The 15,840-nt window shown below is 46.4% G+C and overlaps 1 long non-coding RNA gene across 1 annotated transcript in view; it reads right to left on the reverse strand.

The window, feature by feature from the left end:
- LOC149915493 (uncharacterized) overlaps positions 1 to 15,840 on the reverse strand; it is a 144,453-nt gene that overhangs the window by 40,765 nt on the left and 87,848 nt on the right. Inside the window, exon 3 of the long non-coding RNA XR_016472067.1 lies at positions 2,649 to 2,955. This is a non-coding gene — a long non-coding RNA (uncharacterized LOC149915493). The remainder of the gene's footprint in view (positions 1 to 2,648; positions 2,956 to 15,840) is intronic.

Raw genomic sequence — 15,840 nt, forward strand, 5'->3', positions numbered from 1 at the left:
AGGGCTTTGAGCTTCCTTCAGAAACTTTGGAAACTATTATTCTGTTCTGTCCACAGCAACAATCACTCACAACTGCACTGTTAGTCAGACAGTTTGACATCATTTGCCTTCTTCTTAAAAAGAAAGCATCTCTGCCCAGTACTACTAGTAAACTGAATTGTGCCCCTCTTATCACCTTAAAGATCAGGGCCATGGACACCAGATGGGACAGCCTTCGGGGGCTTGGATGACACTGTTGTGCTTAGTGTAGCAGTTCCTTGACCAGCAGTGGGATGCAGAAAGCCCAGAGACAGAAGGATGTAGAGCTGTGGCAGAAACTGAGCAAATCATACAATCATAGAATGTCTTGGTTTGGAAGGGACCCCAAGGATCATCAAGTTCCAACTCCCCTGCCACAGGCAGGGCTACCAGCCTCTAGATCTGGTATTATCTCAGGTTGCTCAGGGCCCCATCCTTGAACACTGCTAGGAATGGAGCATCCACAACCTCTCTGGGTAGCCTTTTCCAGCACCTCACCACTCTCTCTGTAAAGAACTTCCCCCTGACATTCAATCTACTCTTCCCATCTTGAGCTTAAAACCATCCCCCCTTGACCTAACAAAGAAATGTCCTTCAAAGATCCAGACCTGAAGTCTGTCTTTACTACCTGGCAGTTGAGTTTATGCAACATTCTGCTAGAAGAATTTAATGTCATCTGTATGAGACATCCTTCATCCCTTCCCTCCAACTTCCGAATGTCTGTGTTCCTGGTCCTGCCACTGGATCTACCACAGAGATGCTGGATGGCCAAAAAGAAACCACTGTATTGCTTTCTCATCTGGAAAACAGAGGCACTGATCTCAAAATCCTAAAGGAAATAGTGATGCAAGCAGATTGAGAAAGAGATAGCACCGAATCAGCGTTTTGAGATGCTACATGGTTATGACACAAAGCAGCAGGATGTCAATGTGATTTTAAAATGATGGAAAATACATTGACAGAAGCCTTTTAAAGTGTAACCGAGAAGAAAAGGGATAGAAAACCCAACCAGCTTCACAGAGGGGAAAACTGGGAATGCTCCCTCCTGCATGCCCTCCCTCCTAAGCAAAACAAAACTAGGAGCCAACTACAAGATGGACCTGTTGCTTCAAATCTGAATGGAAAAATCCAGGCAACTCTCCCATGGCATTCGTGCACCAGAGGTTAAGAATGAGGGGCGAAGCAGAAAGGGGAGATGGAAGATAAGTTACTTAGATTCCGATCTCCCCATTTCCTCTGCTTCTTAAGAACTGGGTCACATTATAAACTTATGCAAATGTGTTTACTTTACATTTTATTTTGGTCTTAGCTGTGCAGTTGTCAGCCTGTATCAACATGTCAGTCTGTTTGTGCAAACAATCGTTCCTTCGTGGAACCGTTTCAGTAAAAACAGACAAAATGTTATGACATACAAAAGAACTTCTTAAACATGACAATAAAGGAAAAGACATAGAAAAGGATTTTCCCTAGCAATTACACAGCTTAAAACATAAGAAATCACTCAGTGCATTTGCAGGGTGGGCGCGAGCAAAGAGATGTGGAGCTCATCAGCGCTGCCCATGTGCAATCTGTGCCACCTAATGAGAGCTTCTCCATCTCTTCCCCATGCAGCATCTCCAGATGTCAAAGAGAAGTGGAACTGTCCTTCTGCAGTGGTCAGCAGTGGTCACTAAGGCTGGAGAAATATCAGTGCCCCGAGTCTCTTGCAGAGGATGTGAGGACACAGGAGGGCTGGAGATGGGGCAGCAGAGGGACGGCAGCTGCAGGGAACAGGGGACAGTGCTGGGCCGAGATGCCAGCACTGTGTTTGTCCTGGTGCCAGTTCTCAGCTGCTCTGCTTCTCCAGTGATGTGGCAACATCTGCCCTGCACTGCTGTATTTGCCTTGCGGTGTAACACACTGCACCACGTGATGCGTTCTCAGAATACGAAAAAAAACTGGACTAGCTCCTTACACAGTTTGCCCAAATGAGAGCAGGACTGAGGTCATGCAGGGAAGTGAATCTGTTTCTTTTGAATTTTTTCCCGCTTGGAAGCACTGGTTTGGTTTGTCAGAGGCATCTGCTGATATTTTCTTGCAGGGAAATAGAAACAGCGGAGACTCAACCCCAGGTCAAGTACTGACATTGAATGGCTCTTGAGCATCAGTGATTGCATTGTGCAGGTCGAAAAGCCCAGCACAGAGCTGCAGTGCGTGGCTCTGCTTGGCGAGCCAAAGTCTCTTCTTTCAGAGCTGCACCGCTGCTACCACAAAGCAGATTTCACACGTTCCCCACAAGGCGAAGCACACCACGCTGTGGTAATGCCATGATTTAGGAGAAAAAGCCACTTCCCTGCAGACTCCACAGCTCTTGGTGCAAACCCCAACACATGGAGCTGCAGACACTGAGACCCACTATCAGAGCCCACAAGGACCCACCCAGGTGCCTGGCACTGGCCTCGCTCTTGATGCAAGACTCACCTATGACTAAGGCAAGGCACACAGATGCCTTCAGCTAGGAAACACTGATTGAGGCCTCTCTGTTACCTTAGGTGCTCTCAAAATCTTCCAACAAATAATTAAAAGCATTGTCAGCACGAAAGCACCCCTGTCTGAGACAGGAAGCATGCTGACGGCACCTCGGAGCTTACCTCGTCACTGTGGATCTGCCCTGGGCACCTGGCACCGATGGGATCACGCAGCCCCAGCTCTGCTCCCCACGCACTGGGAACCTCCTGCTCTGTTCCTCTGGAGCCTACAGAGGGCATTGTGGGAAGGCAGAGGATTCCCAAATAATCTGTCTCTCAACGCGCTGGTTGTTGGGTGGGCAGTTTGGGTGAGGTCTTTCTTGGAGCTGCTGGAGCCTTTGGGGGTAATTCTCCTGGCCGAGGAGGTGGCCTGTTGGCTCGGTAACAACATGGAGGTGAGTGGCTCCTGCAAGGCTGCAGTGAAACAGACCTAAAACATGAAGAGAAAAAGGTTTTATCCCTCCCCTGCCAGGCAGCCTGTGTCTTTGTTGCACAGGATTTCAGTTAATGTAATGAGAGTGGTAAGGGCACGGAGTCTAGCTTATACAAAGGCTGCAATCTTGTTATTGTTAGCGGGCTGAAGCTGCCTGGGGTCAAGAATCACTAATTAATTACTAAATGAAATGTAGCTTTCAGGGTTCAGGTCTTCCTGCTCTGCGCACGCGGCACAGAAGAGCAGGGCTGACTGGCTCAGTGTGTGGCAGTGCCCAGCCAGCCCAGCTCCCTCTCCTATCCCCTCCTGCCCCTGTCCTGCTGCCAGCTGCAGCACCTGCACTGACAAACCAGCTCCTGCATCTGCTGGGACAGATCCAAATGTATCTGTAGTGACTCATTCTGCATGGCTGGGGCTGCCGGAGAGCTCCCCTCCATGCGGTAACTCCACCTTTTCTTATTTCTGTACCATCTGGAGAACACTGTAGGTTGTCTTGCGCCTATTTGACAGCCTGTCTGGGTTTCCAGAGCAGGGGTACCATTTTGTAAAGCTTGTTTCTGGTACCCCAGATCTTCTCTGAATAGTAAAGTGGAGAAGCTCACTTTTAAGGGTTTGTGACCTTGATATCTACTCACCCTCTTCACGTCTATCTCTTTGTAGGAAGATTTGGACCCTGGCATTTGTAGAAATCACAATGTATGGTTTCTTGTCCCCTGCTACAGATATTCACATCACTCACAGGATGACATGGCACACCAGGGTGTGTCCAGGGCTCATCCACAAGGGTAGCTGCTCAGAAAGAACTGTAAGCTGTTCACTCCTCTGCTCTCTTATTTGAAACTTCCATAAGCTTCTGTGAGCAATGTGAGCTTCCAAAGACCAAAACCAAAGCATGTTTATGCATTTGGGTCCAAGAGCCTGCTGAAATTTCAGTAGTCCAGACTCTCAGGGCTTCTCTCTGCAGAGCCCATACAGCTGCTTTTGGAACTGGAGCTGTTACTGGTGGTTGTGTTCCCAGCCCATTAGAGGAAGGAGGTCTTGGCTTTTGACAAAAGAATTTTTTATCACAAGAATCTAAATTAGAAAATTAGGACAAGACTTCAAAGTTACTGATAAAAGGAATCTCGTGACCTAATGTCACTTGACTTTTGGGGCTTCGTATTTCCACAGTGAGAATATCTTCAATATGTTTTGGGAGAAAAGCTGTTCTTTTTTCCAAAATAAAGTTCTCGGAAGAACAGTAACACTTCTCAAAATATTCTCATCTCTTCAAGCATAATTTAAAATCTTCAGCGAATTTCGGTGGAGTTTCTTATCAGGCTGGAGTTACCAGATATTAAAGTCAATGGAAGTGCCTTCATGGGGCAGCTGGAAATAGGAATATCTTCATTTCCCACCAAGGGCCAGAAAAGTAGATGCAATCCTCTCCATTCATCTTCCCACCTTATTCTCTGCCTAGGGCTCTACTGTGCCCTGAAGATGCAACACAGACAATATGTGAATATCAAGCTATCCTTTGTTTTGATAGTCTACTGTCCCTATTTCCCTGCACTATAACACAACTTCCAAGCCGTGAAAAGCTTTGTTTCATCCTGAGAAACTAAGTGTGTTTGCAACTTGATCTTCGCTCATCAAATACAGGTTTTGGCAGAGTGAGAGGACATGGGCACACTGCAGGTGGCTTGCAGGTCACACCAAGGCAGGTACTACTGCATCTTCACTGCATCTGTGTCAGTGATAGCTAGTATAGATTTGCCTTGAGGTCTTTCAGGAAATATAACCTTCGACTCTCGTCCCAGCTCACACAGCAGGTTTCAGAGTGCACTAAAGGTTTAGATGCCATGTATTCACATATAAAGAAGGGCCTTTTCTATGGGTCCCTTTACCAGCTTTCCCACTCTAACTGGCCACTGCAGCAGCCAGAGAGGAATCTGTGATTAGCCACTAACAGCTACAATGTCAGATTTGCCTCCGTGGCCAAAAGGAGCCATCAAGGTTTTCTGAGCTGTGGCTGTGTAACTCCCATCCCTTTGGAAGGGCAAGCAATCTTGCGTCTCTGAGTTACAAATGAAACTGTTGCTTAGCCCAGACTGGGGCAAGAACCATTAAAGCTAACAGATACGCCATAAGGGAGCTGCATTCAGCATCAGCCATGTTAAAAACAACAGGAACGTCTCCAAGGAATGATCTTGTAACGTATTTTAAAAGTAGAGAGCAAAATGCAAAATAATTCTTAAAATATTCAGCCTTAGGTGTGTTGGAAGGAAGATGTAGCCATTTTCTGACATTAACTAGCCTAAGTTGTGCACTGTTCCGGCTCCACTACTTTTTCTAAGCCTGTAGATTATTTAATATCAAAGGGGAAGGCTTCAGCCTAACTGAGAAACTGCAGGAATTCAGAGTGACCTGAAGGGAATTACAAGAATGCTGCTCGCTGATCAGATTAAAGGGAGAAGTGGCGGGGCTCCCAAGGGTCTTCTTATTCAGCCCCTGCTGCTTACAATGCTAGGCTTTGTCTCTGATTTCTGCTCTTTAAAATGATTCGAGTTACTGCCCTGGAAACACCACTGCCTCAAGAGGCTCGTCTCCATCCTGAGTTTGCTGGGATGGCAGGAACACCTGGCCAAAGAGAGACGGGCTGGATGCTCAGGTGCCAGCCCCAGCACATGGCTTGCTTCCTGTTGCCTACGATAACATCTAAACGCCGGTAAGCTCTTTTCTAAAGGATCAATGGCATTGTAAACCATTCATTCACCCTCCACAGGTCCAAAGCTGCAAAACATGCTACAGAGAAGGAAGATATCTCCAATCTCTTTTGCAAGTCTGTGGTATTTCTGTACTTGCAATCTTGGCTGGCCTCAAGGGTGGACTTTAGCAAGAGTAGAGATGCACAGCCCTCTCTTCATTTGGGTATTTGCTCTCTCTTTTTTTAGAGTCAAACTCTCTTGTTGTACCTTCTTCACTGCTGCTTGAGGAGAATGTGGTCCTTGAGAACTACCTCCTGAAAGGCTTCACAAAAACATGCAACACAATTAGGAAGTTAAAGACAAGTCTGGTCAGTGGTGCTCATCCTGGATCACGTTGGCTCAGTAGGTGTGAGGACAGAAGAAAGATGCTCCACCAAGCAGTAACATTGCAGACAGGCTGCTAGCACAGTTACTGTTCATGTGTCAGAAGCTATGGAAAGAGCCCGGAATGGCAGAGGTTGGTTTGTCGGAGAATTACACATATCAGTTTGAACACTTCCCTCTGACTCTTTCAGAACTCCAAATCACATTTTTTTTTCCTTTTAACACTGAGGGCCTTTTAGCACTTTTGTCAGGATGTCCAGCAGTCAGTTCTACCTTAACAGCAACGTCTAATAAACAGTTCCACTCTGCATCTACAGACCAACACCTCTTACTCATGCCTCCAATTATTTAAGAAGGTAACTATGCACTTCTGATCATTTTTCTTCTGAAAAGCCAATCTGAGATCCAAAAATGCTCCAACTGAAGGGAAACTCCTCAGATCTTACTGTATGACACAGATGTCCATGACTCACTTCTATTCCTAAGCATCTACCAAAGGCAGGGCGTGTTAAGCCAAATCCATCTCTCAGCTCCGGTGATGCTACTTCAGCAGGCTAAATGTGAGTCACTGAGATCACTGCCAAAGACCACATGAGGAGGAAGTGCGCCGAATTCGCTCACAGCTCTCTTTCATGTGATCCAATATATTTAGGTAGCATCTTTTGGTGGAGAGGCCTTTGATCTCTGACATTTCTGCCCTGTTTCCACGGTGACAAGTTCACCCTCTGTGTTCATGAATGAACCCCATTGTGCTCCTCCCATCGTCTTCCTCCCCAAATTACCCGTACCTGCTAATGCCAGCAAAGTGAGGCCATCTGCACAACTTCCACCTACCTCAAAAGATTAACTGCAGAAATCTACCTTTCCCCTCCGCTCCTGGAAAACAAAATAACTTAATGACTCAGAACAATCCCCTGAAGGAGACCAGGTAATTCTAGGGTTCATCACCGGGACACCCAGCTTTGCCAGCCTCCCCCTCCCCCTTTCACATGGGGATGGCTCCCAGTGAGAAGTGGGACTTCATCATTACCCACCGTGAAACCCAAGAGGGGCATGGGCAAAATCAAAGGGGAGCTGTAGGTGAAAAGGAGGCAGAAGGGTGCCTCCAGGGCCCCCTTTCATGCCCCCCCCCGCCCGACCCACCAGTCAAGGCTCCCGAGCAGGAACAGAGACGCCATTCAGGACAAATCTGGATGTTATCCCAGGGCACCGGGGACACAAGTAAAGGGAAAGTTTTGACAGGTGAAATGACCTTAATATAATTAGCCCTGCCAGCCCCTCCTTCCTCTGCCTCCTTCACCTTGCCATGAAAACGGTAGTCTTTTAATGAGACCCTTTTTTCCCCTGTAATACAATACTGTGGCTTCTCCACTCTTCTGCTTGCACGTTTCACACGGGACATGCATGGTCTCCTCTGCCTGCACTCCCCCCACCCGTGTGCAGCTAGATGGACATCGAGAGATATTGCCATTGATCCTCCTGCTGCTGCTGGGTCGGGTTGTTTTGTTAGAGAAAAGGCTGAAAGGAACCCCGGTAATAGAATGATTTGGCCTGCAAGTCAAATCCCCCTTGATGAACAATCAGACACAAATGTCAATAACAATTAGATTGGCTAAGGGCTCCAGTCACTTAGGACTTCAGTTTTCTGTCTACAGTGCTCGAAATGAAACCCTCAGCACTGTGATCTCCAAATCAGGTTTGGCATCAGGAATGAAAAGACATCAACAATAATATTATTAAAAGGCTGATGGCAGAATAAGAGCAAAAGACAGACAATGGGGTGTGTGTGCGTGCACATGTGCGCGTACCAAGAGAAGGGAAATAAAAAAGTGAGAGCTGATGTTAAAATCCATTAAGATATGAAATCAGTCCTGCCCAAAAGAACCTGAGGGCCTAGCCTCTCCTCCCAACAAGTTTTGTTCCTCTGGGCTTTCAAATTTCCACCTCCTCCTGTCCAAAATATCAAGCATGGGAAGCAAACGGAGGGAAGCAAGCCCTTAAGTGCAGGCTGTATTTTTTCCTGTTCCTAAATTGTAAATATACAGCAGAGGCAAGAAGTGCCCAATCTAATTAGGAGCAGTTGAGAAGTATGGAGACAGGGTCCTCCCAACGGGAATGCTGCAGGTTAAAGAGGTTAAAAAGAGGAATGTTCTGCCTAATGAGGGGAATTTACCATTATGAGCACACTTCCCACTGGTGAGGCATGGGAAGAAGCCATTATAACATGGAAGATGTGGTTCCACAGCAAGAGCAGGCATATGCTTAGTCCCAGTGACAACAAACAATGAATGAGATGTTTTATGTTTGCAGCTTAGCTCAAAACACCTCTCAGGAGGTTCAGGAGCTGCACTGAAGCCACTGCCCTAAGGTCAGAGCAGCCTGTTTTGTGTGCCTCCTCTGCGTGTTTGGGCTCCGCGAGGTGGCTGTGCCAAACCACCAGCACCACGCTCCTTCTGCATGGGGTGACTGCCCAGACCACTTTGTCACATCAGCAAAAAGAGATGGTTTTATGCCAAGGCACCAGTTTGGGAACCAGTGCAGCTAACATCTGGGCATGTAGCGCTATCTCTCCTAGCAAGGCACTGTTCCATAGGAAGAAATATTTCACACCTTGTCTCACTGTACACAAGTTGGAGCTGCGCAGCAGCAGGTGAGAAAGGAGACAAGAAATGCTGTGTGCTGAATATTCCCAGCTTTGAGCCAGGAGAGCCTTCATCCCCAATCCCTGTATGTCAGAGCATGGACTGGGGTCCAGCTGCTCTCCTGGCCACCTTCCTGTGTCCTTGGCCAGGCACAGCACTGCACCCACCATAGCTGTCCCACTCCCTGTGCTACCCCGATCTCACTGTCTTTGCAGCCTGTGATGAGTGCTCTGCTATCAGTCTCCTCTTAGAAACCAGAGATGGAAAGAGTGCTGCTCAGCCAGGCAGATCTTTGGATCTCCAGCTCAGATTAGGCACTTGCCTCCCATGAATGCCCAACAGGACAACATGCCTGAAGCCCTGGGCCAGACATCCTGCCCTGGGGTGACATGGCAGCCCTTGGCAGTGCACAGCTCCCAGCCTTGCTCTAAGCTTTCAGAGTGCTTTGGCATCTCCTGCTATTTCTGCAGCAGATGAAACAGAAGTGCACAACCATAGAAAAGCCCCAGAGCCTTAGGAAGAAACATTGCAAAAGACCTAAAAAACAGAAAATGCAAACCTGTGCTGAGCAAGTAGTGTGGCAGCAGTACTGGGCATCACTGTATGCCACTGGCACCACTCTGCCACCAATTGTCCCCATGGGGACAGTGGCCAGCCAGGTCCCCAGCCTGGTCTCCAGCTCCAAGAGGCCCCAGGGAAGGGACAGACGGAGATAGACTGCTGGGACACATCTGTCTCCACATGGCTGTGGATGTATATGCCCATTCATGTGGTGAAGGGGCAGGGGGAGTGCAGCATCCTTGCATGCTTTGGGATTGCGGCAGCCAGGGACAGGACAGCCACCAACATGCAGGACTCCCTTCTCCCACCAGGGCAAAAAGAGCGTGCATGCTCACTTCTGCATAAAAGAGCTCTGCCCCCTTCACTTACCCTGCAGAATGGCCATGGCCCAAGAAAGTTAGCAATGAGTTCTTGGGAAGTGGCTGTGACTGCAAAAATAAAGTATTCATTATTGCTAAAAACTTTTTTCATCTTTGAGGGGAAAACACATACCACATGATTTCCAAAGAGGAGCTGGTCTGGTTTACAAATACAGTACATTAATAGCTTTGTAAACATTTATTCAGTATGACAGCTGACTGCAACATGTGGCATTAATTAGAAGACTCAGCAATGTAGCATATTAAGAGCTAAGTTAAATCTGAATTAGCTGGGTTTGTTGAGACTAAACACCCGTGGGGGAAGTCCTCGGATCTAATACATTATGACTCACTTGACACGGGAGACCCACAGGCCCGATTCCCAATACACTGGGGGGCCCTTATTCATACTCCATCTCCACACGAGAGCTGCAAACTCTCAAGATACCATAGATCAGAGGGTGTTGATGCTGGGATGTTGCGACAGAATGGGGCGCATGACTCCCTGGCTCCCAGCTGCCCCAACCTTCCCAAGGAGGTAACAGCAGAGAGGCTACAAGCTCGTTCCTCCTTTCCAAACTCAAATAGCAGAGCACAGACCAAAACGATTTTATAACCCCTTGGGCTTGAGGATGTTGCTCAACACTGCCATGAAGTTATCTCCCAGTGCAGGGATGACACAGCCTGTGCCATCTGATGGAGCAGCAGCCAGGGAACTCTGCATTCCCAGGATGTGCTCAGCTCGCATCCTGAGCTCACTGTCCGCCATAGCCCCACACTTGCCTTTTGGCTCAGAGTGTGGAAGCACCTTTGGGCTCTGCTTTGCCTCAGCAGGGTTTTGGGGAGACATGATTAGGAGCTGCAAGGGAGGCCCAAGGAGATGGGAAATCCTTTGTTGTTCTTGGTTTCCCCTCCAGCATGTACTGCAGCTCCGGTCACTGCTGCCCTTTGTTCCCTTGGCTGGCCTCAAGGGTGGGTGTCCCCATCTCACCAGAAAGTGGCAAGAAACACCAGCCTTGCTATCAGCCCTGCAGAGCTGTCACCAGAACTGAGTACAAGTGGTAAAACATTGAAATGAGCATGAATGGTGGCCTGCAAGCACAGCAAGGTTGGTGGAAGTTACTTCAGCTGCAAGAGGGGCCAGCCAAATCACAGAAGCCTAAATGGGCAAATGCTACCCATTAGAGAATTTCTACCTTTCAGGTCCATTCTTATGTCATTTGCGTTACTTCAAAGCAGGGCAGCTTGCCGGTAGCAACTGAACAGAATTAATTCCAAGACTGGAAGGAAGTTATCCATCTTCTATCAAAGAAAGAAGGGGATTACATAGCCAAGCAGAGTAATCAACACAGACCAGAGTGTGTGCTACCATGTCCCAGCTGACCCATGATCACAAACGCACAAAATCCTGGTGCAAATGCACAGGTTGCCCTACTGTGATGGATATTTAGGACAAATGCAGGATAAGCATCTTGGTTTGCATTCAGCCCCAGCAAGAAGATGCTTTGTGAATTAAGACCTTAGAGCCCTTCATAGTCCTCGCTCAGAACAGACTGCAACATCCCTTTGCAAGGGTCCAATGGGCTGGTGGATCTTGAATTTTGGACCTGAGCTGGAATCTGAAGCAACAGAGGCAGCGGGGTCTCTCCTACCAACCTCATGCAAAGCTGCCATGGGGTGGGCAATGGGCAGCTGCCTTGAGGGCTAATGGCTTTACAGTCCACAAGTGATACCTGGGCAGTGTAACACAAAAGCAAACACAGGTGTTACTAACCTCCTCACAACCTGTGCCCGGTTAGCAATACTGCACCCAGCACCCCTCCCATCTGCACCCCTACCCGGAACATGGACAAGATAGACGCATGACCCAGCATGTAGCTCAAGTGCCACTTTATTGCTGTGCAACACTCTGTTATATACCGTGACACGCAACTGCCCCGTGACCCGTGATCCATTAAGCACCACCCAGAACCACCCCCTATAGCTACCACCCACCTTAGCCCAAGTACCACCCCCACCGAGTACCACCCACAATAGGGACTGGTCGCAATTAGCTGGAGCACAGGACCCCAGCCCAAGCTACAGGTTCAATGAGGAAGACTAGGAGGGTGAGAAGTGATGACAGACAAGCCTGTGTCTCACCAGCAATGTATCTGATCTGGCAGCCCCACCAAAGCACAGACATATTGAGCAATGCAGCTATGAAACATCCAGAGCAAGTCTGTTTCCACCTCACAGCATTAAAGCAATTTTTTTTTTTTGCCCTGGGCTCCCTTTGTTGGATGCCTAAAAACTTCGTTTGATTAGAAGCACATATGAAAGTACCTTCAAAGGTGCTGAGTCCACGCATCCTCTATTGAGTCAAACTCATGGTATTAGAGCTGGATGAACCATCTCAAAAGCAATAACATTATTATCCATGGCAGTTCCAGCTCCCCAGATACAATACTACTAATGCTAATTGCCAAAAGCAAATAAAATAAATCTCTGCATGGTTCTGTCTTCTTCATTTCCTTGGATCAGATGCTACCACTCTTATCCAAGTCTCTCCTCCTTCATCCTTTCACACACAATTTTATTCACCATAGATCTGCCAAAAGGAGAGTAAAACTACTAATGTGTGACAGTGACAGCTATTTCTATAATTTAAGCCTCTCTGTTCTTATTAATGTTGCATCAAGGTATGCTCTCCATTGGCCCTCAACAATTGTTTTTGAACTGGGTCAAAACCAAGAGTGAATAACAGTGAGAAATAAAGTAAAAAAAAAAAAAAAAAAAAAAAAAAAAAAAAAAGAATTAATTACCAAATAAATCATAACACTGTGTTTCTTTTATTTTCTCAATTTCAACATGAAATAACAGAAAGATCTGGTCAAAAGTTGAATATTTGTAGGGAAAAATAAATCAGAGACATCCACATTTCAAATAATTGGCTTGGTTTCAAACTGGCGTGAAAAGCCCAAGCTCTCAGACTGTGGGAGAGATGAAAACTGATGACATTTTGTTGCAATTTTTTTTTCTTCAGAATAATTTCTTTCAATCAGAACTGATTAATTTCACTTCAGCATTTCAAGCAGGGTTCAGATCTTTATACTATAAATATTGTTTTCTTTATGCTATAAATAATGTGCGGTACAATGGAGGAAAGAATTAAGGCAAGAGGAAGCTTTTCAAGATCCCCAAAAAGAAATATTCTGATATAATTCTAATTCTTTCCAGTAAATTTTTTATCGGAAAAAACTCCCAACTGCTGCTATAACAGTGATTAGTAGAACTAACAAACACCAATAATAATACTCTTTACACGGCAATTTCAAAGCCATCTAGGTCTTGCACACTAATAAAGTCTTCTCTAAAGTAAAGTAAAACAGAATTGCCAACTTGTGACTTTAACACAAATCTCTGAATTTACTTAAAGGCCTCAACTCCAGGAAACAAGCAATTATGTGAGAGTCTCAGCACTCATTAAAGGAAAATAAATAAATTTAAAAAAAAGCAAGTTTCTTTGCTATTGCAAGGAAAAACTTGAGAGGGTGACTCAAGTACATCCCAAATGCACAAAATCCAGAAGCCAAATAAACAGATTCCTTACTTTTAAAATCTTATTAGCTTTTGATGCTTATCTCCTGGTTTTGGGCCATTTTGTGCTGACAGATGTGAATACTGAAACTTAATAAAACTCTTCAGAACATTTCCCTTCTACTCCCTATTCCTTTTTCCAGAACAGAATTTGAGGTCTAAACTGCGGTTCCCATGGAAAGGTATTTTTAGAAATCCAGTCATTTCCCAACATTTTTCGGAACCAAGAATTAAAAATTAAGAACATCAGGGGGATAAAGCCAATTTCAAGGTTCTATCCAATGGCTCAGAACACATCTCGCTGAAGAGCAAACCCTCCAGCTGCAATTATGTGCCTAATAATGCTGTTCTGCATGACACTTCCTCACCGAGACCTGAAATCAAGGCCAGTTCACAACAGGACAGTGACTACATGGGACCATTGCTTTCCTTCAGGAGGAACAAAGCAGCTCTGGTGACTTACGGAGACACAGTGTGAGATAACAGCATGCTGAATGTACTTCCTTTTCAGCACGGGTTCCTTTGACACGGAGAAGAAAGCTCCTGTAATGCCCAAAGTTAGGCACGGTGAATCCTACAGGAAACTCTTACACGTCCCTTGAGATGGATGCCTACCTCTCTGATCAGTCTGGAGAATGGCATTTATTTTGTAACTGAATGTAGACAAAGCAAACTTCATACAAGCTGACAAATAGGAAGAGGAAAACAGAATATGAACATTCACATTTTTCCCTTAGTAATGCTCAGCACTTAGAGCTTGAGGAGTGCCACAGAAATGGGTAGAAAGTGATATAGGAAAAGCATATGTGCATCACCAAATTGTCATTTGCTTTACTATTCTAAATGCAGAGATATCAAACCAACTGATAACATTGCAAGGTTACCAGCAATGCTCGCAGTGAGATCCTCTCCCTATTGAATGGTTTGCCAAGCCTGCTGTTACTTTGTTCTTTCAGTCACAAGGGTGTATCCAAGCTTTAGAGCATTGCTAGGACAACCAGAACCTCATTCAATGGCATCTTTCACCAAGACCTTTGCGCTGTGAATGCTCCAGCAGTGAGCACTGCTCTGCCAGCACAGAGGGGACTTGGGACAAGCTTACACGCTTGTGCCACCACATTCATTCCATCCACCCATGTCCTGGGAGAGGAGCGAGTTCTGGGCGCAGTGCTGTGCTAACAACTCCTCCATGTGGGAGTTAATGTTCTCCCTTAAATATCCCCATATGACATCTCCCTTCCCATTGAAGAAAAAAGCTTAAATACAGCTTGACACAATTCTTTACCAGTCATCAAGCTCAGTGCTGGCCTACTACTCTGGTTCTTATGAAGTCCAGGGACCTGAAGGTTAACCAGCTTCCTAAATTTCTCAGCCTCTCTCTGCCTTCCATCACCTCTGAGCACCAGCAAACCACCAGCATGATGCAAAGGATGTCCTTCCCATATAAGCATTGTTGCCCATCATGAGTACAGCTCCCACTCCTTGGTACTCAGAGAGGTAATAGATTCAGTATTTCCTATTTTGATGGTCTTTAACACTAGTGTGAATCTAAAGATGGGAGCCAGAAAAATGTTATGATCCTCAGATCACAGAAGATTCAAAACCTAGAGAGTTGGGAGGTCTGGTTCCAATCTTCAGTTTAACACCAGGGTGCAACTTCAGGCAAGCCTGGGCTTCTCTTTCCTCCTTTGATTGTTTTCACTGTAAGCTCTTTGGGGCAGGAACTGTGTCCCATTGTGTTGTTACAGGGTGTAGAACAATGGGCTCCTGACCTCAGCTGGGGAATCAAGAGATTACGAGAATTATTTAGAGGAAATCTGCGGTTAAACAAGGAATTGGAATCAGACCTCAAGTCCCCGTCAAGTGCCAGTACCATATGACTATCCTTTTTTACCCTTCTTTAAAAAATAGAGACTTAATGCACATTTATTGTTGCCCAACATTGGCCATTTTTCACACGTCTGCTCGCCCGCCTACATCTGAGCGCTGCGCTGTGCCGCACGCTGGGTCAGCCTCTCGCTCAGTGGCGGTGCCATCACACTGCTCTGCTTCTGATAAAAGCATCTATCTGGTGGAAGGAAGCGCAAAAAGGAAATCAAAAGGAAGCGCAAGGGCTCGCTGCGCTTGTGTGTGCGCATGGGATTCTTCAGCTGTACGTAGGAAATTAGTTCCAGCCAGGGTGAGCTCTGTGTGGTCTCACTAGCCATCCAAGTCAAACTCCAGTTCACCCCGGCTGCCAAGTGGAGCTGGGGAAGAGAAAGAGGTTCAAGACAACGTGGAAAAGGAACAAAGCAGCCAAATAGAGTGAGCTGTTGGTATTTTTCTCCAATTTTTTTTTTTTCTTTTTTTTTATTTTTCCCCCTCCCTTCCTGTGCCTCTATTTTTTTAAACAAACCACCTGGATTTTAAGATCTCCAGAATCCCATTAAAGGGCTTTTACTCCTTCATGAATTGGATGCGTTTGATGAAAAGGGGCAAGGGGACAGAAGTGTGTCTGCCTGCGGGAGGGAGAGAGGAGGGGGAGATAATGGGGCATAGGAGGCCCTAATTCCTTCTGTCTCCCTGCCGGTAATAGCGCTGGATGTAAACACTGCTCTGGTGAATGTTGGAGAGTGATTACAGGAGAGCTGGGGAAGGAGGAAGCATTTTGAAACCACAAGTAGGAAAGCA

Source organism: Phasianus colchicus, chromosome 18 (assembly GCF_987193195.1).
Source record: "Phasianus colchicus chromosome 18, bPhaCol1.hap1.1, whole genome shotgun sequence".
Lineage (NCBI taxonomy): Eukaryota > Metazoa > Chordata > Aves > Galliformes > Phasianidae > Phasianus > Phasianus colchicus.